The sequence below is a fragment of the Phocoena sinus genome, chromosome 16 (assembly GCF_008692025.1).
Source record: "Phocoena sinus isolate mPhoSin1 chromosome 16, mPhoSin1.pri, whole genome shotgun sequence".
Classification (NCBI taxonomy): domain Eukaryota; kingdom Metazoa; phylum Chordata; class Mammalia; order Artiodactyla; family Phocoenidae; genus Phocoena; species Phocoena sinus.
In genome coordinates this window covers 40,853,656-40,876,507 of record NC_045778.1, presented here as the reverse complement: position 1 = coordinate 40,876,507, position 22,852 = coordinate 40,853,656, and the positions used below count along the sequence as shown (strand labels likewise).

The 22,852-nt window shown below is 40.0% G+C and overlaps 1 pseudogene; it reads right to left on the bottom strand.

Annotated features, from left to right (window-relative positions):
* Nucleotides 1–14,087: 14,087 nt before the first annotated feature.
* On the bottom strand, nucleotides 14,088–22,660 carry LOC116741302 (annotated as a pseudogene).
* Between the last annotated feature and the right edge of the window lie 192 nt (nucleotides 22,661–22,852).

Below are 22,852 nucleotides of genomic sequence, written 5' to 3'. Positions count from 1 at the left end.
ATAAATAGGGTGTCCCAAACTTTATTCTCCAAGCTAAAACAATTTTTTTTAAAAAAAAGGAGTTGCTATAAATACTTACACGAGGACAATAAACATAAACTGTCACAGTCACAAGTTCATCCTACACATAAAGAGATCATTGCCTTATACTATAATGAGCATATGCAGAGTGTGAACAAGCTACCACAGGTGAACAAAGCCGAGCCACCTAACTCAAGCTTTGAAGAGGGGTCAACAGGAAGCTTCTTGAAGGAGTCTTGAATCTGATCTGTCCCCGGAGACTCCACCTCTCTGTAGCACCCCTGTGTCACATCATCTCCTTTGCTAGAGACTCACCTTGGCCACAGCTAACAGATTGAGAAATCAGGGCTAAGTACATCCTTACCTTAGTAAGAAATAAAAGATTGACTCTCTGACTTCAGAAATAAAAACTGAGACTTCCCTGGTGGCGCAGTGATTAAATTCCGCCTGCCAATACAGGGGACAAGGGTTTGATCCCTGGTCCAGGAAGATACCACACACCTCAGAGCAACTAAGCCCGTGCACCACAACTACTGAACCTGTGCTCTAGAGCCCGCAAGCCACAACTACTGAGCCCACTAAAGCCCATGTGCCTAGAGCCTGTGCTCTGCAACAAGAGAAGTCCTGCAATGAGAAGCCGGTTCACTGCTACAAAGAGTAGGCCCCACTCACCACAACTAGAGAAAGCCTGTGCAACAGCAATGAAGACCCAACGCAGCCAAAAAAAAAATTAAATTACACGAAAAAAGAGCTACCCCACCAGAGCAACAGCCAGCTCTACCCACCACCAGTCCCTCCCATCAGGAAACCTTCAAATGCCTCTTAGATAGCCTCATCCACCAGAGGGCAGACAGCAGAAGCAAGAAGAACTACAATCCTGCAGCCTGTGGAACAAAACCATATTCACAGAAAGACAGACAGATGAAAAGGCAGAGGGCTATGTACCAGAAGAAGGAACAAGATAAAACCCAGAAAAACAACTAAATGAAGTGGAGATAGGCAACCTTCCATAAAAGAATTCAGAATAATGATAGTGAAGATGATCCAGGACCTCGGAAAAAGATTGGAGGCAAAGATTGAGAAGATGCAAGAAATGTTTAACAAAGATCTAGAAGAATTAAAGAACAATCAAACAGAGATGAACTATACAATAACTGAAATGAAAAATACACTAGAAGGAATCAATAGCAGAATAACTGAGGCAGAAGAATGAATAAGTGACCTGGATGACAGAATGGTGGAATTCACTGTTGCAGAACAGAATAAAGAGAAAAGAATGAAAAGAAATGAAGACAGCCTAAGAGACCTCTAGAACAACATTAAATGCAACAACATTCACATTATAGGGGTCCCAGAAGGAGAAGAGAGAGAGAAAGGACCCGAGAAAATATTTGAAGAGATTATAGTCAAAAACTTACCTGACATGCGAAAGGAAATAGCCACCAAAGTCCAGGAAGCACAGAGAATCCATACAGGATAAACCCAAGGAGAAACACACCAAGACACATAGTAATCAAATTGGCAAAAATTAAAGACAAAGAAAAATTATTGAAAGCAGCAAGGGAAAAACAACAAATAACATACAAGGGAACTCCCGTAAGGTTAACAGCTGATTTCTCAGCAGAAACTCTACAAGTCAGACGGGAGTGGCATGATATACCTAAAGTGATGAAAGGGTAGAACCTACAACCAAGATTACTCTACCCGGCAAGGATCTTATTCAGATTTGATGGAGAAATCAAAAGCTTTACAGACAAGCAAAAGCTAAGAGAATTCAGTACCACCAAACCAGCTCTACAACAAATGCTAAAAGAACTTCTCTAAGTGGGAAACACAAGAGAAGAAAAGGACCTACAAAAACAAACCCAAAACAATTAAGAAAATGGCCATAGGAACATACATTTCGATAACTACCCTAAAGGTGAATGGATTAAATGCTCCAACCAAAAGACACAGGCTTGCTGAATGGATACAAAAATAAGACCTATATATATGCTGTCTACAAGAGACCCACTTCAGACCTAGGGACACATTCAGACTGAAAGTGACGGGATGGAAAAAGATATTCTATGCAAATGGAAATCAAAAGACAGCTGGAGTAGCAATACTCATATCAGATAAAATAGACTTTAAAATAAAGAATGTTACAAGAGACAAGGAAGGACACAACATAATGATCAAGGGATCAATCCAAGAAGAAGATATTACAACTATAAATATATATGCACCCAACACAGGAGCACCTCAATACATAAGGCAACTGCTAACAGCTATAAAAGAGGAAATCAACAGTAACACTTTAATAGTGGGGGACTTTAACACCTCACTTACACCAATGGACAGATCATCCAAAATGAAAATAAATAAGGAAACAGAAGCTCTAAATGACACAATAGACCAGATAGATTTCATTGATATTTATAGCACATTGCATCCGAAAACAGCAGATTACACTTTCTTCTCAAGTGCACATGGAACATTCTCCAGGATAGATCACATCTTGGGTCACAAATCAAGCCTCAGTAAATTTAAGAAAATTGAAATCATATCAAGCATCTTTTCTCACCACAATGCTATGAGATTAGAAATGAATTACAGGCAAAAAAACATAAAAAACACAAACACATGGAGGCTAAACAATATGTTACTAAATAACCAAGAGATAACTGAAGAAATCAAAGAGGAAATCAAAAAATACCTAGAGACAAATGACAATGAAAACATGAGGATCCAAAACCTCAGGGATGAAGCAAAAGCAGTTCTAAGAGGGAAGTTTATAGCTATACAAGCCTACCTCAAGAAACAAGAAAAATCTCAAATAAACAAGCTAAACTTACACCTAAAGGAACTAGAGAAAGAAGAACAAACAAAACCCAAAGTTAGCAGAAGGAAAGAAATCATAAATATCAGAGCAGAAATAAATGAAATAGAAACAAAGAAAACAATAGCAAAGATCAATAAAACTAAAAGCTGGTTCTTTGAGAAGATAAACAAAATTGATAAACTATTAGCCACACTCATCAAGAAAAAGAGGGAGAGGACTCAAATCAATAAAACTAGGAATGAAAAAGGAGAAGTTACAACAGACACCACAGAAACACAAAGCATTCTAAGAGACTGCTACAAGCAACACTATGTCAATAAAATGGACAACCCGGAAGAAATGGACAAATTCTTAGAAAGGTATAACCTTCCAAGACTGAACCAGGAAGAAATAGAAAATATGAACAGACCAATCACAAGTAATGAAATTGAAACTATGATTTAAAATCTTCCAACAAACAGAAGTCCAGGACCAGATGGCTTCACAGGTGAATTCTATCAAACATTTAGAGAAGAGCTAACACCCATCCTTCTCAAACTCTTCCAAAAAATTGCAGAGGAAGGAACACTCCCAAACTCAGTCTATGAGGCCACCATCACCCTGATACCAAAACCAAACAAAGATACTACAAAAAAAGAAAATTACCGACCAATATCACTGATGAATATAGATGCAAAAATCCTCAACAAAATACTAGCAAACAGAATCCAACAACACATTAAAAGGATCATACACCATGATCAAGTGGGATTTATCCCAGTGACGTAAGGATTCTTCAATATACCCAAATCAATCAGTGTGATACAACATATTAGCAAATTGAAGAAGAAAAACCATATGATCTTCTCAACAGATGCAGAAAAATATTTTGACAAATTCAACACCTATTTGTGATAAAAAAAAAAAAAAACTCTCCAGAAAGTGGGCATAGAGGGAACCTACCTCAACACAATAAAGGCCATATATGACAAACCCACAGCAAAGATCATTCTCAATGGTGGAAAACTGAAAGCATTTCCTCTAAGATCAGGAGCAAGACAAGGATGTCCACTCTCACCACTATTATTCAAAATAGTTTTGGAAGTCCTAGCCACGGCAATCAGAGAAGAAAAAAAATAAAAGGAATACAAATTGGAAAAGAAAAAGTAAAACTGTCACTGTTTGCAGATGACATGACACTATACATAGAGAGTCCTAAAGATGTCACCAGAAAACTACTAGAGCTAATCAATGAATTTGGTAAAGCGGCAGGATACAAAATTAATGCACAGAAATCTCTTGCATTCCTATACACTAATGATGAAAAATCTGAAAGAGAAATGCAGGAAACACTCCCATTTACCATTGCAACAAAAAGAATAAAATACCTAGGAATAAACCTACCTAGGGAGACAAAAGACCTGTATGCAGAAAACTATAAGACACTGATGAAAGAAATTAAAGATGATACCAACAGATGGAGAGATATACCATGTTCTTGGATTGGAAGAATCAATATTGTGATATAGTACCCAAAGCAATCTACAGATTCAATGCAATCCCTATCAAATTACCAATGGCATTTTTATGGAACTAGAACAAAAAATCTTAAAATTTGTATGGAGACAAAAAAGACCCCAATTAGCCAAAGCAGTCTTGAGGGAAAAAGCAGAGCTGGAGGAGTCAGACTCCCTGACTTCAAACTATACTACAAAGCTACAGTAATCAAGACAATATTACAAAAAGAAAAAATCAGAAACATAGATCAATGGAACAAGATAGAAAGCCCAAAGATAAACCCACACACCTATGGTCAACTAATCTATGACAAAGGAGGCAAGGATATACAATGGAGAAAAGACAGTCTCTTCAATAAGTGGTGCTGGGGAAACTGGACAGCTACATGTAAAAGAATGAAATTAGAACACTCCCTAACACCATACACAAAAGTAAACTCAAAATGGATTCGAGACCTAAATGTAAGACCGGACACTATAAAACTCTTAGAGGAAAACATAGGAAGAACACTCTTTGACATAAATCACAGCAAGATCTTTTTTGATCCACCTCCTAGAGTAATGGAAATAAAAACAAAAATAAACGAATGGGACCTAATGAAACTTCAAAGCTTTTGCACAGCAAAGGAAACCATAAACAACCCTCAGAATGGGAGAAAATATTTGCAAACAAATCGACAGACAAACGATTAATGTTCAAAATATATAAATAGCTCATGCAGCTCAATATTAAAAAAAAAACAAACAACCCAATCCAAAAATGGGCAGAAGACCTAAATAGACATTTCTCCAAAGAAGACATACAGATAGCCAAGAAGCACAGGAAAAGCTGCTCAACATCACTAATTATTAGAGAAATGCAAATCAAAACTACAATGAAGTATCACCTCACACCAGTAAGAATGGGCATCATCAGAAAATCTACAAACGACAAATGCTGGAGAGGGTGTGGAGAAAAGGGAGCCCTCTTGCACTGTTGGTGGGAATGTAAACTGATACAGCCACTATGGAGAACAGCATGGAGGTTCCTTAAAAAACTAAAAATAGAATTACCATATGATCCAGCAATCCCACTACTGGGCATATACCCAGAGAAAACCATAATTCAAAAAGACACATGCACCCCAATGTTCATTGCAGCACTATTTACAATAGCTAGGTCATGGAAGCAACCTAAATGCCTATCAACAGACGAATGGATAAAGAAGATGTGGTACATATATACAATGGAATATTACTCAGCCATAAAAAGGAACAAAATTGGGTCATTTGTAGAGACATGGATCGATCTAGAGACTGTCATACAGAGTGAAAAGTCAGAAAGAGAAAAACAAATATCGTATATTAATGCATATATGTGGAATCTAGAAAAATGGTACAGATGAACTGGTTTGCAGAGCAGAAATTGAGACACTGATGTAGAGAACAAACGTATGGACACCAAGGGGGAAAAGCGGTGGTGGGTGGGGGTGGTGGGATGAACTGGGAGGTTGGGATTGACATGTATACACTGGTGTGTATAAAATGGATGACTAATAAGCACCTGCTCTATAAAAAAAAAAAAAGAAAAGAAAAATAAATAAATAAATAAGAAAGAAAAATTTTTATAAAGTATGTAGGTAAATATTCACATCATGACAGACATTTGTAGCTTGTAAATATACCTTAGTCCACAAATTATAGAGTGAAAGAATTATTACTTTTAAATTTTTCTTAATTCCACTAGATGGTGGGTATATTATTTGAATCAACTCGGGCCCCCCAACTCAGGATTTTGAGGTGTGTGTCTGTGGGTACTGGGGTGAAGCTCCATAGTACTAAGGGTACAGAGATATCTGGTCCTTGATGCTGTCACCCATCCATTGTTGAGTGGTGTTTGGGCCCCAAAAGTCACCCCTAATTTCTCTTCATTCCTACCCGCAAAACCTCGTCATGTCCTCTCTCTCAGTCTGTGAACTGCGTTTCCTCCCCTCTGTGATATGTGAGGATTAGCCGGGGCTGGACAAGGGGGAGGACAGGCAAGGCACAAGCCTCCTTCTCTGGATCTCCCTGGCTTTGAGGTACTGGCAACTCCTATCACAACCAGGGGAATCTTCATCACACCTGGTGCACTCTTACTTCCTTTGTATTCTTCCAAATCTCTGTCTTCTGCATCTGGGCCTATGAGATTGAATCTCAAGACTCAAGGTTTTTTCCCTTGTTTTCATGATCTGCTTCATCATTCTTCAATGAGCAAATCAAGACAGACTGCTCAGCTGTCCAAAGGAAGAGAGGGTAGCAGTCACAGGTAATAACTGGTGGGGAAAAGAGGTGAGGCATCCATTAATATTTATAACATTTTCCCACCCTAGATTTGTTAAGTGTGATTCCATATGCCCAAGAACTGGAGATATAGAGATGAATATGACAAAGTGCTTGCGCTCTGGAAGTTCAGAGCCTATAAGGAATTGTAGAATCAAACAAACTATCAACATAGTAAGTAATTTTGGAGAAATAGACTTTCCAGAAGACTGAGAAACTGGATTAAAAATATATATATTATTCATGGATATATGGATATTAACTCTGCTTTCTTCCTGCTGTTCTGTTCAAGGATCAGGAATGTTATAGACATTCCTTGAAACTAAAGCATATGGATTGCCAGAGTAAGTCTTGTCCTAAACATTTCAAAAATTGCTGAGTGCCCATCACATGCTTGGTCAATTGGTGTAGCAGTAATTGAGGTTTCTGGATTTGATAAGACTCTATCATGAATGGTGTCACCATCAATTCTCAAACTTGGTGATTTACAGTCTTGTTGGCCTGGAATAAGCATGTTCTAGATGAGGTGCATCCTGACATTTGCTGAGGAGCAGGGATTCTGAATAATCACTTCAGGATATACACTCCACTCCCAAAATCTTCAAATAGTAGTTCACTTACAAAAGAATAGAGCTGGGAAGGCAACCTGAAGATCTCTGGTGAATTTATTAATAATGAAACTACCGCCAATACATATAGGCAATGTTCCTCCGTCTACTGGTAGGGAGGTATCTTAACTCATACCTAGCTCCCTGGGAGGTCCACTTCTTTTAGGAGTTCATTTCTAAACTTGACACAAAAGGAAAAGTTGCTGATATACAGTCATTTTCCTTTCTCTCAGGAAAATTATTAAGGACTAATATTATTATGACAGGTTTGGAAGATTGCAACATACTCCAGGCTGTAGCAATTTGACACGAAACCTCAGAAGTGCACAAGTGGAGATTTGGTTACATTTTCAGATAGAAAACTTCTATTACCCAGGCCATCTTTAGGATTAAGTGCAATCTTTAGGATTAAGTGCAGTATAGTCACCTATTTATATACATAGATAGAATCTGCTCTCAGTCATAAAATGACAGCAGCAGCTTATCACCCACATAATCCCACCGTATCAGTGAACTAGAAGTCTTAGAAACTTCTGTCCTTCAGACCCAAATATCTGAACATAAACTCTAAGGAGACAGTACCTTAGATTTAGAGTTCCGGTTTGATTTAACCTTAATTCTTTTTATAAAAGAAAATCGATCTTTTTCCCCCCAAAGAGCTTCACTAGCTATTTTGCTAACTAAGAAATCTTACTGACAGTTATAGAACCACCAATGGGAGAGTAGCCATGAAGGAACTGACACAATTGAATCCCTGTTATCTTTGCTGACAAACAAAATTCTAGAAAGGATGCCCTTGCCTTTGAATGGTTACAATTAATCTGCAAGCTTCCAGGGTGGAGGAACTAAAAGGTATTTGCAACTATTGCAAAGAAACAGAAAATACCTGGCTATCCCCTTATTCCCCCTCTGGCTCACTCTGTCAATTTTCACTACCTAAGCAAAAGTGGTATTCTGAATATTGAGAGGCTTTATCTCATGGGGATGAGTTAAAACTTTCTGATACTGTTATGAAAATATCTATTATTGAATTGTCATAAGTTTGAAATAAGTAGGATCAGTCTAAATGTACTGTTCTGTTTTCTGAGTTGGTCCCTAGCATTCTTATCCGCCAAAAACTTGGTGGGGGTACTTGGATTTTATCCACATACATAAACAGATTTTTAAATATAGAACACAAAAAGAATCAGAGTCCTAAAAAAAGGTCTGTGGTCATCAAACCATTGAGGCATCTGCTTATTAGTAAAAGTGCCATGCACAGCTGGAAACATTCTCTGGAAGTCAACCCCAGGATAATGGAAAGATAAAAGCAAATGATAGGTAGCAGAAGCTTTGGAAGAAATGTAAAAGAGAATTTTTTTTCATGTGAAATATTGGTGGAATAAACTCAGCATCAACCTTTGATAGTAAAAACTCTTAGCAAAGTATAAAGACACAGGGAATTCCTTTATGTGGCAAAGGTACCCATCTACTAAACACCTACTACAAACTGAATAGTAATATGTAGAGGAATCCTTTCTGTGTCAGTAAGAAGGTAAGAAGCCTGCTATCATGCTTAACAAATTCAAATGGAAGGTGCTGGGTAGTGCAGAAAGAAGAAAGGAAGGGAAAGAGGGAAAGAGGGAAAGAAGATTGGGAAAAAAGAAGAAAGCAAGAGAGAGAAAGAGAGGTCAAGGGAAGGAGGAAGGAAAGAAGGAAAGAAAGAATACAAGGATTGGAGGAAAATAACAGCATTGTTTTTTGCAAACAGTGTGTAATTTTCTATGCAGAAAATTCAGGAGACTCTGCAGACCAAAACTTAGAGACAAAGAGCAAGTTCAGAATGTTTGCTGAACATAAAATCAATACAAAAAAGTCAATTACATTCCTGCATACAAATCACAAGCAATTAGAAAATTCAATTTTTTAAAGATACCGTTTAAATGACAAAGTAATCTATAAGATACTTAGAAATAAATCTAGCAAAAGATGTCAGAATTTTATTGAGAAAAGTACAAAATTCTAAGGAAGGACTTAAAATTTAAGTATTTATGGATGGTAAGAATCAATATCTTAAAGATGTCACGTTTTGGGCTTCCCTGGTGGCACAGTGGTTGAGAGTTCGCCTGCCGATGCAGGGGACGCGGCTTCATGCCCCGGTCCAGGAAGATCCCACATGTTGCGGAGCAGCTGGGCCCGTGAGCCATGGCCGCTGAGCCTGTGCGTCCGGAGTCTGTGCTCCGCAACGGAAGAGGTCACAACAGTGAGAGGCCCGCGTACCGCAAAAAAAAAAAAAAAAAAAAAGAAGAAGATGCCACGTATTACCAGATTAATCTATAAATTAAATGTAATTTCAGACAAAATCTAACAGGCTTTTACATGCAACTTGACAAGGTGCTTCTAAAATTTATATGGAGGCAACCAGACAATTATAAGCAAAAAGACAATTCTGAGGGAAAAGGACAATGTAGGTGACTTACTATATCATATATAAAGATGTTATGCAAGGATAGTAATTAAGAAATTATAGTATTTGCCAAGAACAGACAATTAGAAGAGTAGAACAAAATAGAGAGCCCAGAAACTAATTCTTGCGTAAATGGACCTAAATTTACATAATATAACAGAGATGAAGTCACGAATCAAGGGGGAGGGTGGATGGACTCTTCAATAAATGATGCTGGAACAGCGAGTTAACCAGGTGAACACTAAGTGCTCAACAATGTCCAATTTTCCTCTCTTACTAGACACACTGAAGTCAACACTTCCACACTACCTTGCTGCTGGTCAGGCCACGTGACAGGCTATGACAACGACCTATGTGCAGAAATGATATAAGCAGGAGTGGGAGCTCCCTGCAGTCCCTTCCTACAATGCTAACAGAGGAAGCTGTATATTCTGAAAAAAATGGCAGAGCTATTTCCGCCTGGGTCTTTGAGAGACCTGTGGAGCAAAGAACCAACTGTGCTCACCCCACCCCAGAATGGCCACCAATGTTGCACACTTATAAGAAAGCAACAAATATTTGTTGTGTTAAGCCATTAAGATTTAGAGCTTAGTTTGTTACAGCAACATAACTAGCTTATCCTGATAGTGCAGTTATCCTATGTGCCAACTAAAGAACATCACTCGCCATCCAGCTCTACAAGGATTAGGTCATTAGCCACCGCAGTATCTGACTTCAACACACCCGAAAGGAGTTCAGGTGGAGATCAGGACTGAGGCGTTCTGGGAAAAACTGGCAAAACAAGCCTTCAGATAGTTTGATATATTCAGGAGAAAATTTTACAAACCTAATTTCTTGCATCTTCTCATACCCAAAAAGAGCACTAAAATCATGAATGGACACATCTGCTCCTCATGAGTAGCAGCAACCCTCTACCGAGATGCGTGCTGGATTGCACGTACCCCTTCACCAAAATCATATGTATGCTGACCTTCGCCCCTACCTCTTTGGAGCAGTTCCTCAGAGCTATCTGAGAGGCTGTCTCCCAGGCTACAGTCCACAGTAAGTCCCCAAATAAAGTTGAAGTCACAGTTCTCTCATTGTGCAGTTATTTTCAGTCGACATATGGAAAAAAATAAATAAAACTAGATCCCTACCTCAGGCCACAAGTGGATTTTAATTTAATTTAGACCTAAATATGAAAAAGAAAAACTTTAAAATTTTTTAGAAGAAAATATAAAAGGGTACCTTTCTGACCATAGGGCATAGAAGTGTTCTTAAATAAAATACAACAAAACTCAAACCATAAAAAATAAATTGATAAATTTGAGTACATTAAAATTTTAAAACTTCACCACAACAAAAGACACTATAAACAGAGTAAAGAAACAAATTCAATTTGGAGAAGTTATTTGCGACCACATAACCAAAACAGATTAGTATCTAGTTTACATAGAAATCTATAAAATGATAACATATCACACCCTGAATAAAGAATAGAAATAAATATTCATATTCTAATAAATATAATTTAAAAGTATACACATTATAGGGCTTCCCTGGTGGCCCAGTGGTTGGGGGTCCGCCTGCCGATGCAGGGGACACGGGTTCGTGCCCTGGTCCGGGAGGATGCCACGTGCCACGGAGCGGCTGGGCCTGTGAGCCATGGCCGCTGGGCCTGCCCGTCCGGAGCCTGTGCTCCGCGACGGGAGAGGCCGCAGCAATGAGAGGCCCGCGTACCGCAAAAAAGAAAAAAAAAAAAAGTATACACATTATATATAAATTATGTATAGTATATATTACAATAAGAAGAAATATAATACACTAATATTTAACTAAATAAAGTAGATGCAGATGCTTGTGATCAGAGAAACAACTTAATAGCTATGACTTGTGGCCTGATAATCTGCTCTGCCCCTTAGTGCTTCTCAGTGCTAGAGATCTATGTACTAATTTTTTTCAAGTCTGGTCCTTTATGTTTCTCTTAGGAATTTTCCCCCCTAATGAGATTATAAACTGTCAAGGATGGGGTTGAATTCTGCAACCCACATGCCTATTCTGCCTGCAGGTGTTTTTGGCTTACCTGGCATGACGCTTTTTCAAAGATTTAATTTGAATATCTCTAAGTAAAGCTGTGGGTCTCCTCCATTCACAACAGGCCCCACTATTCTCTACAGTCTTATTTTCAGCACAAGCCCACATATTTCTTAGCTTCCTGATCTCTATATGCATTAGAGTTATGACTTCTGCCTATGGGCAGTGATTAGCCTTCATTTTTTTAATGGATAAATCTATAAACTCACTAATGGCCAGACAGTGTGCTATTTGCTGGAGCAATGCAAATAAAACACAGTCCCTGCCTTTGCTGGAGCTCAAAGCCTATTAGAGACAGACATAAGTAAATAAATTGTAACACTAGTGAGTGCAATTAGAGCTATACACAAGGTAGCTCCAATAGCTAGGAGAGACTGAAAAGTAAAGGTAGGAGGATGGAGGGGTGAGTAGAGGCTGTGTATAAAGGCTCCTTAGAGGAGATGATACCAGAACTACATTTTGAGAAATAAATTCCCAGGCAATCAAAAGGGAAATGAGCATTCCTGGCAGAGGGAACCTCATATCTAAAATCACAGGTAATCTGTATGGGGAGCACATCAAGTATGAGAAGGTAATGGGAGATGAGGCAGCAGCTCAATTATAAAGGGCCTTGTATGACTTCAGTTAAAACTGTGGCTCTACTACTTGTTAAATGGGTGACTTTAGACAATTTGTTTAACCTTTGTGTGTCTCAGTTTCCTCAAGAATCAAGTACAGATAATATTTTCTTCCAGTGTTCCAATGAGGGTTTAATGTGATAATGTTTGGTTAAATTCTTAGCATAGCACCTAGTACAATGAGATGCTATCAGGAAATGTTAGTTTAATCTAACCCATAGGGCAGTTCTCCAGGCCTTCTGGTCATTTTGATGGCCTTTCTATGGGGGCCCATTACAGCATTTCTTTTTAATGTTTACCTGTAGTCTCTAATTTTTCAATGATAAACACTTATGACTTTCATAATAGAATTAAATAAAGCCTTTTTTATAATGATGACTTTTTGGTAGGCATAAACAAGCTTATTTTAAAATTTATACAGAAAGGCAAAGAACTTAAAGTTGGTAAAACAATTTTGGAAAATAACAATAAAGTTGGAAGAATCACTCTATTTAGGCTAGAATGTCAAGGCTTACTCCACAGCTACAATTATTAAGAGAGTGTGATATCTGGCAGAGGACTAGACACATAGATCAATGGAACAGAACCGAAAACCCAGAAATAGACCTACAGCGAGAGAAAGAGAGAGAGAGATTGACTGATTAATTTTTAAAATTGGTTCACATAGTTGTGAGGGGCTAGGAAATTCAAAATCTTGCAGAGCAGGCCAAGCTAGGCTGGAGAACCAGTGAAGAGTTGATTTTGCAGTCTTGAATCTGAAAGCAGTAAATCTAGAGGCAGAATTCCTTCCTCCCTGGGGAAATCTAAGACTTTTCTTTTAAGACTTTCAACTGATTGAATGAAGCCCATCCACATTATGAAGGGAAATCTGCTTTACTCAAAGTCTACTGTGTAAATGTTGATCGCATCTAGAAAAACACCTTCACAGCAATATCAGACTGGTGTTTGGTGGAGGGAGGGGGAGTGGGGTTTGTTTTTTGTTTGGTTTTTTCAGGGATAAATGATTTCTTTGGATTTACATTCCCCTATGAAATACATATGATGATTCAGTGAGTCCATGTATGAGAAAAGACCCTCTTAATGACACCATCTTTTATAAACACTAATTATTTTTCCCAAGTCTGGATTTCCTGGAAGTCACATCACTCACAACGAAGCTTATCTTTCATTTCTGCCATTTTAAAGGTAGGCCTACTTCTAGCCTGAACCAGGAGAAGTACAGAACCCACAATTTGTCCAACACCCTGACAGTGTTTTATTTCAAACTCTGGTCCCTGCCCTGTGATTAGAAAGAAAATTCTGCCAGTTTGCTCCTGACAGCCTCTGCTGTGGGGAAAACTGGTATCAGATGTTCTCTGAAACATACTGCCTTTCATCTAGACTCAGAAGCTAGATGTGCAATTAGTAGAAGGAGGAAGAGGTGGTGGTAGAGGAGGGGGAGGAAGAGGAAAAGGAGGAAGGGAAGGGGGAGGAGAAGACGGAGGTACATGGCTGTGCATACCAGCCACCCACCTGAGCCCAGCCATCAGCCATGGTTGTTGAGGATGAGACTGCTAAAAAGACCTAAGCAGGATGGGAGAGAACCAAGGTAGTTCCTTCTACAGCATCATGGAGATGGATGACTTCCCAGCTCTCCGATTCATAGACTTCTCTGCTTCCAGCCACCTCACCCGTGCTTCATCTCAGGAGTCATTTTTGCCATCAGGTTAGCTGAGGCTTATGGGCTTCTCCTTGTGGTTCTTCCCACAGTTTCAGCTGGGGTCCAGGGATCATTACTGTCTTAGGGTTGGGCTGCTTAGGAAGTATCCATGGGGGTACTGTTGCATAATCCAGCTCCCAAAGGGATTTATCAGGTGCTTTTCAAATACAACATACTCCAGGACATCATTGGCCACATCTTCCTGTCCATACATCAAACAGCCAAACTGATCATAGACAGTCAGAGTCTGCTGGATGTGCATGAGGACAGTGACCTGGCCATACATGTTGCTCTGCTTTCACAGACTTCAGCAGTGAATCTGAACCACTGGAGTGGTTCTAAAGATTCTACAAAGTTCTGGCAGATGGGCTTATGTTTGATGTCCCAGACGACATCCAGAAAACAGTGATTAGTCACCAAGGTGTGAAGCCAGTCGTGACCTAAGTTGTTTAGATAAATGTGAGCGGCCATGAAGATATCCTTAGCTTTTTCAGGGAAGTCCTTCGTTTTAAAATTAGCATCATATTCTTTTATCTTCCGAACGGACAATTGCGAGGCAACATTCTTCTTCCACTGCTCAGTGCTCTGTGTCAGGCTTCCTTTGAAAGAAATGACATGAGAGCATCACCCTCAGGAGGAACACAGGCATCGAAGACACCAGCTGTACAGGTCAGACGTGTGAGATGCTCCAAATGTTCCAGAGGCATGACCAGTCCCACCTTCTGGGCATTCTATAAACTCCTTTTCTGATTCATATTTGGGTTCACAAGTAGGGGGTATGAAACGTTTTTTAGTTCTCACTAGAACTACAGCTATGTACTGAGTCACCAGGACTGGCTGCAGAGACCACCATTCTAATGGTCTGGATAAGCAAGACAACCTCCCCCGGCACGGGGGCTGCCATTTTTTTCATGCAAGGGCCCCTGGAATGGGGACTAAGAGTGAAGAGCCTGGGACAGGTGAGAAGGCGCATAGGGTGGAGCTAGCTCCATATGGAATCCAACTGCGTACCATAACCTAGCCAAATTGACACATAAAATTAAGCATGACAGTAGCTTTTTTTGATAGCCAAAAAATAGAAACGGATTAGTGACTAAACAAACTTGTACATCAATATCATGGAATACCACTCAGCAATTAAAAAAAAAAAAAAGCAAGCTATTGTTGCAGGCAACAACTTGGATGGACCTCAAAGGCATGCTAAGTAAAATAAGCCAGCCTCAAAAGGTACTGTATGATTCCATTTTGTCATTTAATTTTAAAATAACAAAATTATGCAGATGGAGAACAGATTGGGTTTAGGAATGGGGACAGGGGATAGGTATGGCTATAAAGGGATTGTAGGCAAGACTGATGGAACAGTTCTATATCCTAACTGTGGTGGTGACTACACCAATCTACAAATGTGATGAAATTGCATAGAACTACACACACACACACACACACACACACACACACACACACACACACAATTGGTAAAATTTGTGTAACCTCAGTAGATTCTACAAATGCCATTTGCCTGGTTGTAATATTATACTATGGTTGCCCTTAAGGAACTGGGTGAAGGATACATGAGACCTCTTTCTATATTATTTTTGCAAATTCCTGTGAATCTACAATTATTTCAAATTAGAAGTTTTAAAAAGTGCGGGGGTTTAATTTGGTTAGGTTGTACCCAACCAAATTAATTATTCCCAACTATCTGTGACCTGCTCACTGTACATCAACTATATTATCTAGACTTTCTGTTGGTAATTCTGTGCTCCATTTTTAAAATCCATGAGCCTCTGAATGTTTCTCCAAAACCTGTAAAAGATTAATTATGGTCAGCCCTATTGGCAGACACCAAAAGAAGCTTGTAATCATCGATCTCTGCTACACAATTTATTTATTTATGGATGCTTCTCTTCTTTTACCCATAATTTCCTACTCGTGGAGGGAGGGAAGCAGGGAGTTTTCTTTGGCTGACTTGGTGTTTGGCAGCCACTTCATAGTGAAAACTAGTCTGTGCTGGGCAACTGAGATGCAAACCAGCAGGTAGAGAGAGAGAACGACAGGTCTGGAAGACAAAGATTCCTGTCCAGATCTACACCTTGCACACAATGAAACCGCAGAAATGACTACTAATATAGTGCAAGGCGGGGAGGGGCACAGTTTTTCCAACAGTAAAATTTTGATGCCAAGGGGGCCATGTGCCCAATGCAGAAGGCAGAGGGATGGTGATAAAAGGAGCCATCTAAAATTAAATTGTGATTGAGAACCAGGATCGAATTACAAGATAAATTTCAAACGGTAATAAAAGTTTGCAAAGTCCTAGGTGAGTTTTCTGAAAATGTCAATTGATATGCATTTACATATCTTACATGTATCTATATGATTGCCCAATCAGATTGTAAGCTCCTCAAAAGTTGGACCCTAGAGTGGCTGGTCTAGTTTGCTGCAAGTACTAGCATTCAGTAAATTACAGAAGGCTACTCGCATGTGCTCAGTACCTAGTCTTGGCGTTCTTTTGCACATGCAAATTCATTCTGTTTAATCCTCACAATTATGCCATTAGCACATCTTATTGCCTGCATTTTGAAGACGTGGAAAAGCACTCAGAAAGTTTTAGTGACATGCTCAAGGATTTATATAGGCAATAAGTGGGAGGACTGACAGTCAAATATAGGTCTGTGTGTCTGGCCCTAAGACCGTGTTCTCTCAACAGCAATCAATAGTTCATGATTATAGTTCTAATGACACAAAAAATTCCTTAAGTTGCTTTCTGAATCAAGCAACAGTATGTTATGCTCTATAACATTTTAGTGTTAATTGAAATTGGGAAGTCTGGATATAGTAACTCTTTATAGAGAATATAATTCGTCTATAGTGCTTCCCAACATAAAAATGATATTAGTTAGAGGGAGAGAAGGGAAAGGAAAAAAACTGAAATGAGGAAAGAAAGGAAGGTTGACTCTGTGCTGGCTTTAGAAAGGAGCTTTATCCAAGTTTCAGAGCACTGTGAGGTTATTGCAAATTCTGAATTATAGCAGTTTCCAATTACAAAAAGATTTTGGTGACATCTTAAATCTTGCAGGTAGTATTAGGAACTTGTGTTGAAGGACAACACAGATTGTTTGTGACAGCAATAGAAGGTACAAGCCCTGCCCCATGCAAAATTTTTACTTCTACCAAGTAATTCCAGAGGCATTTTTTTAAATTAAGGGGTAACATAAAACAAAACAAAAATATCTGATACAGCCTCTCAAATAGAGCACAGGATTAGAGCTGAAGTCTAATGTAAAATATGGAGTGAACTGCATTAGCTGCTGAAAATGTAGAACTTTACCTGAGTCCTGTATTCCTGGAAAACAGGGATGATCAATACATCCTTTCGTATTTCAGAAAACAGCTTATTGCAAAGAATCACCCTTTCACATGTAACTTATACATAAGATGTTACAGAAAAACCCGAAGAAACCTTTTGGCCAACCCAATAAAACCCACGGATGACCCCACTGTTTATCTATGACAAGGCCAGACACAGACCCTTGAAATTTCCATTCTTTGTCTTCTAAAATATTTGTTGAACTGTTTGTCCCCACTGAACAATCTGGACACTAACGTGACTTGACCAAACTTTCATCAGGCTTCTCTCCTTCACCCAGGACCCTGAACTCTGGGCCACCCTTGGGCTTAAGCAAGCACTGGGACACAGAACAAAACCCCTTAACAGCCTCTCCTGAGAATCAGCTGACCACAGAAAAAAAGACATTTTCTGCTGAACTGACCAATCAATCCCCTGCTCCCCCCATTCCCCACACTCAGATCTTTCTAACCTTGTTTACTCCTCCCTTTAAAAGAAACACCTTTCTGCCTGGCCTTGGCAACGTTTGTAGATATTATTATGGTCAGAGTCTTCTGTTGCAGTAGTTCCTTTCCTCTTACTATAATAGTCATCCCCCCTCTCTCAACTGCAATAGTCTTTTCAAATAAAGTCCCTCCTTACCTAAGTCTGGATTTGTTTTTTATTTGATACTACCTAAAGATGGAGTTTCTAATATTTTTGGAAGCATTTTTCTCCTCTGTCAAAGTTTGCTTTTATTTATGATTTCTCTTTTATGGATTTTAAGTATTCATGCCTGGTTCAGACGTCACACAGGCAGAGGGACCAAACCCTCTAAGGGTGTTAACAAGCTTCCCACATACCTCTTAGGTTAAAATGGAAATGAATAGGTAGGAGGGCTGCTTCCATATGCAAACGCCACCAGATAATCAATTCTATTCTAATATCTCGCTGGCTGCAGAATTACAGCTTCTGGGCCATTTAATTCACTTCCAGCTAATGCCTGAGGTGCCAATGTATACCAAAGAAAAAAGAAAATGTAGATCAAACTAAAATATTTCCTTAGGTCACAGCAAGTTAAAAGCCTGGCCAACTCCAAGTTTCACAGAACATCTTTGTCATCTTATCCCTGAACTGGCCCAAATAAAAAGTTTGCTAGTGTTAACAAACTATCAACTTTGCACCTTGAAACTATTTATGTTATCACAAAAGTTTCAATGGCATTATTCTCAAACAAAAGTGAGGACACCGTAGACTGGCAAAGGGTATTTTTGGCTAGTGCATTTAATAATAGGTAAAGTCATAATAAGTTAAAAATTGTAGATCACATTTAATTATGCATATTTAATGAATTACTTACTGAAATCATAGCTAACTTTAAACACCCAGAGTATGTAGTATCTATAGTCATAGGGTGCTTTTGCTGATTCTTGCTCAGAAGTTTCTGGTACACACTGTCATGGTTGCCAGGATCAGCAGTGTGCTGCAAAATGTTTAAAAACTGGCTCTGGGGGAGAGGGTAGGCCCTGATGCGTTGCACTTGCCAATTTCCACAGTGTAAATATTCCCACCATGGCTCATTTGAAGCTATCAATGCGACTGCACTTGGAGTTGAGAAAGAGATGCTCAGCAACACACCATAAAGATACAATAGAAGTAAATAACCTCAAGAGAGCATAATAATAAAATGAAGTAAGATAATTAGGAAGTGATGAGTTTTGAGTATATATAATTTGGGGTTTTAGTATAACTTATTTAACTGTAAGTTTGTGTAATTTAACTTTTTTTGTTTGGTTTGGTTTGGTTTTTTGTTTTTTGTTTTTGTTTTGCGGTACGTGGGCCTCTCTCTGTTATGGCCTCTCCCGTTGCGGAGCACAGGCTCCGGACGCGCAGGCTCAGCGGCCATGGCTCACGGGCCCAGCCGCTCCGCAGCATGTGGGATCTTCCCAAACCGGGGCACGAACCCATGTCCCCTGCATCGGCACTGCGCCACCAGGGAAGCCCCTAATTTAACTTTTAATAATGGCTGTGTGAAACAACAGGCTTGCAAAATCCCAGGAAATTTATCAGTTTCTGTATTCTGGCACAAGCTGGTACCAGTGCCCACCAGTGAGTGAGTCCAGGATCCATCCTTCACTTTGGCTACAACCCCTAGAGGACTAGGTAACATTATTTAAGACAGGAATGATTTGGCTCACAGAAGCTTAAAGGATTTTACTGGCCAAAAGGCATATACTACCTGTGGTGGGTTGAACTGTGGCTCCCAAAATATATGTCCAACTGGATCCTGTGAATGTGAGCTTATTTGGAAAAAGGCCTTTGTTGATGGAATTAAGTATCTCAAGATGCGATCATCCTGGATTATCAGGGTGGGCCCTAAATCCAATGACCCATGTCCTGATGAGAGCAGACAGACAGAAGAAGAGAACACACAGAGACACAGGGAGGACGTCCACGTAAAGAAGGAAGCAGAGACTGGAATGATCCATTTATAAGCCAAGGAATGCCAAGCACTGCCAGCAGCCACCAGAAGCTAGGAGAGAGGCATGGAACAATTCTCCCTCTTAGCCTCCAGAAGGAACCAACCCTGCTGACATCTTGATTTTGGCTGGCTAGCCTCCAGAACTGTGAGAAAATTAATTTCTGTTTTTTTAAGCCACCAAGTTTGTGGCAATTTATCATGACAGCCTTAGGAAACTCATACACTACCCCATGACAATTAGTCTTGGTCAAACTGGGCTCAGAGAAAGAGGCTTTGGAGACTTTAAAAGCGATAAATTAATAACTTGGACAATTATGCAGCACTATAACCATGTACAGTCACAGTGGAGGAGACAAGTGAGGTCTCAAGGGAAAGACAGCTTCCTGGTGGCATTCTTCTCTGCCATAAAATGTCATCTCAGTACTCCTTATAGATCAGGCATGGCTAGACTCCCTGGTGACCCGGACATAACCTCAAACGTACCAACAGCCAAGGCTTATTTACCAGGTGGGGGGAACAGATGTTCTTAAATTTCTCAGCGATAACCTTTTTTACCTCCAGAGGTTGTGCTCCTGTTTTACAGAATATTCTAGTTCTATTAACTGGGAAACAAAAGGGTAAAGGAAAAAAAAAAAACTGTGAGATGTAAACATCCAAGAGACCTTGAAAAGAGTAGGAGATTTGAAATTTTACCATTGATTACGATTATTAATCTGACTACATAATTTGTGGGGCCCAGTGCAAAATCTCAAGAGAGTTCCCGCAGAGCATTAAACCAAGTGAGAGCCCTTCTACACACGGGTCTTGTGAGACTGTATAAGTCACATGCCCATGAATCCAGCCCTATTAATGGGATATCAGACCTAGCTACTACAGATTAGAAATTGTGATACTTGCGCCTAATATACTATTCTCAAAATTTTTTCAGCATTCTTACTTCCATTTAGAAATGACCGGCCATATATCTGTTGCAAATAAATGCTGACATGCACTGAATTTTTTTACATAAATGTTCATAGAAGCTTTATTCACAATCACTGGAAAAATGGAAAAAACCCTTATCTTTCACCTGGTGAATGTAAAACAAACCGGTATTATCCATACCATGGAACACCACCAAAAAGCAACAACATGGATGAATCTCCAAGACATCATGCCCAGGGAAAGAAGCCAGCCTCCAGAGGTCAAATCATGCATGACTACATTTATGTGACACCTTAGAAAAGGCAACTCCACAGGGATGGAAAACAGATCACTGTTTGCCAGAGGTCAGGGTGGTGTGAGGGCTTGACTACAGAGCGGAAGCATGAGAGAATATTTAGGAGTAAGGGAACTGCTCTGTGTTCTGATTGGTGATGGTTATATAAAACCTTACATGTGTCAAACCCTCAGAACTTGTACATCCAAAAAAATTTTAATTTTATGGTATGTTAACTTGGAATTTTTTCAAACGAAAATAAGATTTGGCTATATATCCAAATAAATGTCTCTTAAAAAGTACTTTACATTTTCCATCTGAGTTTCTGCCAGAGAGGCTGCTTTGGGGGGCTCTGCCACAACAGCCCTGATATTCTGTGGGACTGTTTTTCCATCTGTAAAACAAGATCAGTCCAGAGCAGTGATTTTTCATTCATCTCTCTCCCCAGTTTCATCCCTGGGCACTTCTTTGTGAGGTAGGGGCACATTTGAAGAGAAAGAATGTTCAGCCCAGCTCCACTGGGCTCCAGACCCACAGCTCTGCATCAGTCAGAGCAGTTGTGCTTTGCTTTATTTCATATATTGTCTCCAGAACTTTCATTTAGAATAGTTGGTCCCAAGCCACATGGTTAGGTACCTGAGGAGTTTAAACAATCCCACATTCCAGGGCCTAGTGGTAGGGCCAACTCCATTGTCCCTTGGGCAAGTGCCCCCGTAGAGCTTGGTGGTTAGCCAGACTGAAGCACTGGTTTAAATGGTCAATGATTCTAAACAAGATGTTTGAGGAATAGCTGGAATCATGCTCCTTGCTTCACAACCTTTGGACATACAATGGGATTCTGAAAAGGCTGCTAAATCTAGGCTTCCCCTGACATACCATCTGAAAGGAACTTAAACTTCCCCCTCCCCCCACAGGATGGATGATTTTGGGGAACATCACTTTGCAAACAATAAAGGGCTGTGCATAGATGGGGGGAATGCTGTTATGAGGATGAAGGCACAGACCAGGGACCAGCAGGGCCTGAGAGTAGCATTAATACTAAGAGCCACCCTTTACTGTAAGCAAGTACCCTGTGCCAGTCACACTGCTAGCAGTCCTTTAATCCTCACAACTCTGGGAGAGAAGGGCTGTCACTGTGGAGACTGATAAGGAAACCGAACCTCTGAGAAGCTACAGGTCACATGATGACAGCACCAGGTCCCAGCCCACACCTCCAACCTTCCAAGCCAAGGGAAAACCTTGAGGCCTGACATCAAGCCTGCTCTCTCAGCACTCACCCCCAGAGAAAGGGACTAATGCCACCTTTCATCAAAGGCTGCTGGGAAGTCACCACAGGCACCTTGACACCTTGCCATCTGGAACAGCACTCAAAAATTATTTTTAAATTTTATGTAATGAAATGCTTTCTTCAAAAACTATCTTATGCTTCAGTCTAATCTATAAACCCAGAGTTAGACTGCTATGGTTGAAGGTCGGGGGAAGGGTGGCCTGAGGCTCCCAGGGCTCCCAGAGCAACACTTGATCACTTATCTAGCAAATTGGCACTTACTGTGAGAGGTACAGGAGCCATGATGCCTAAGGCCCTGGCTCTGCGCTCCAAAGAATGAAGTGGGATTCTGGCTGACTTGCTCCTGAGAAGTGGGACGGGGGGAGGGCTGCAGGACTCCAGGCCTGCCACTTGCACTGAGCACTGCTGGCAGGTCCATCTGAATGGGCACCACCTGTCTCACCTCCTCCCTGGCCTGGCCCCAGTAGTCGTGCT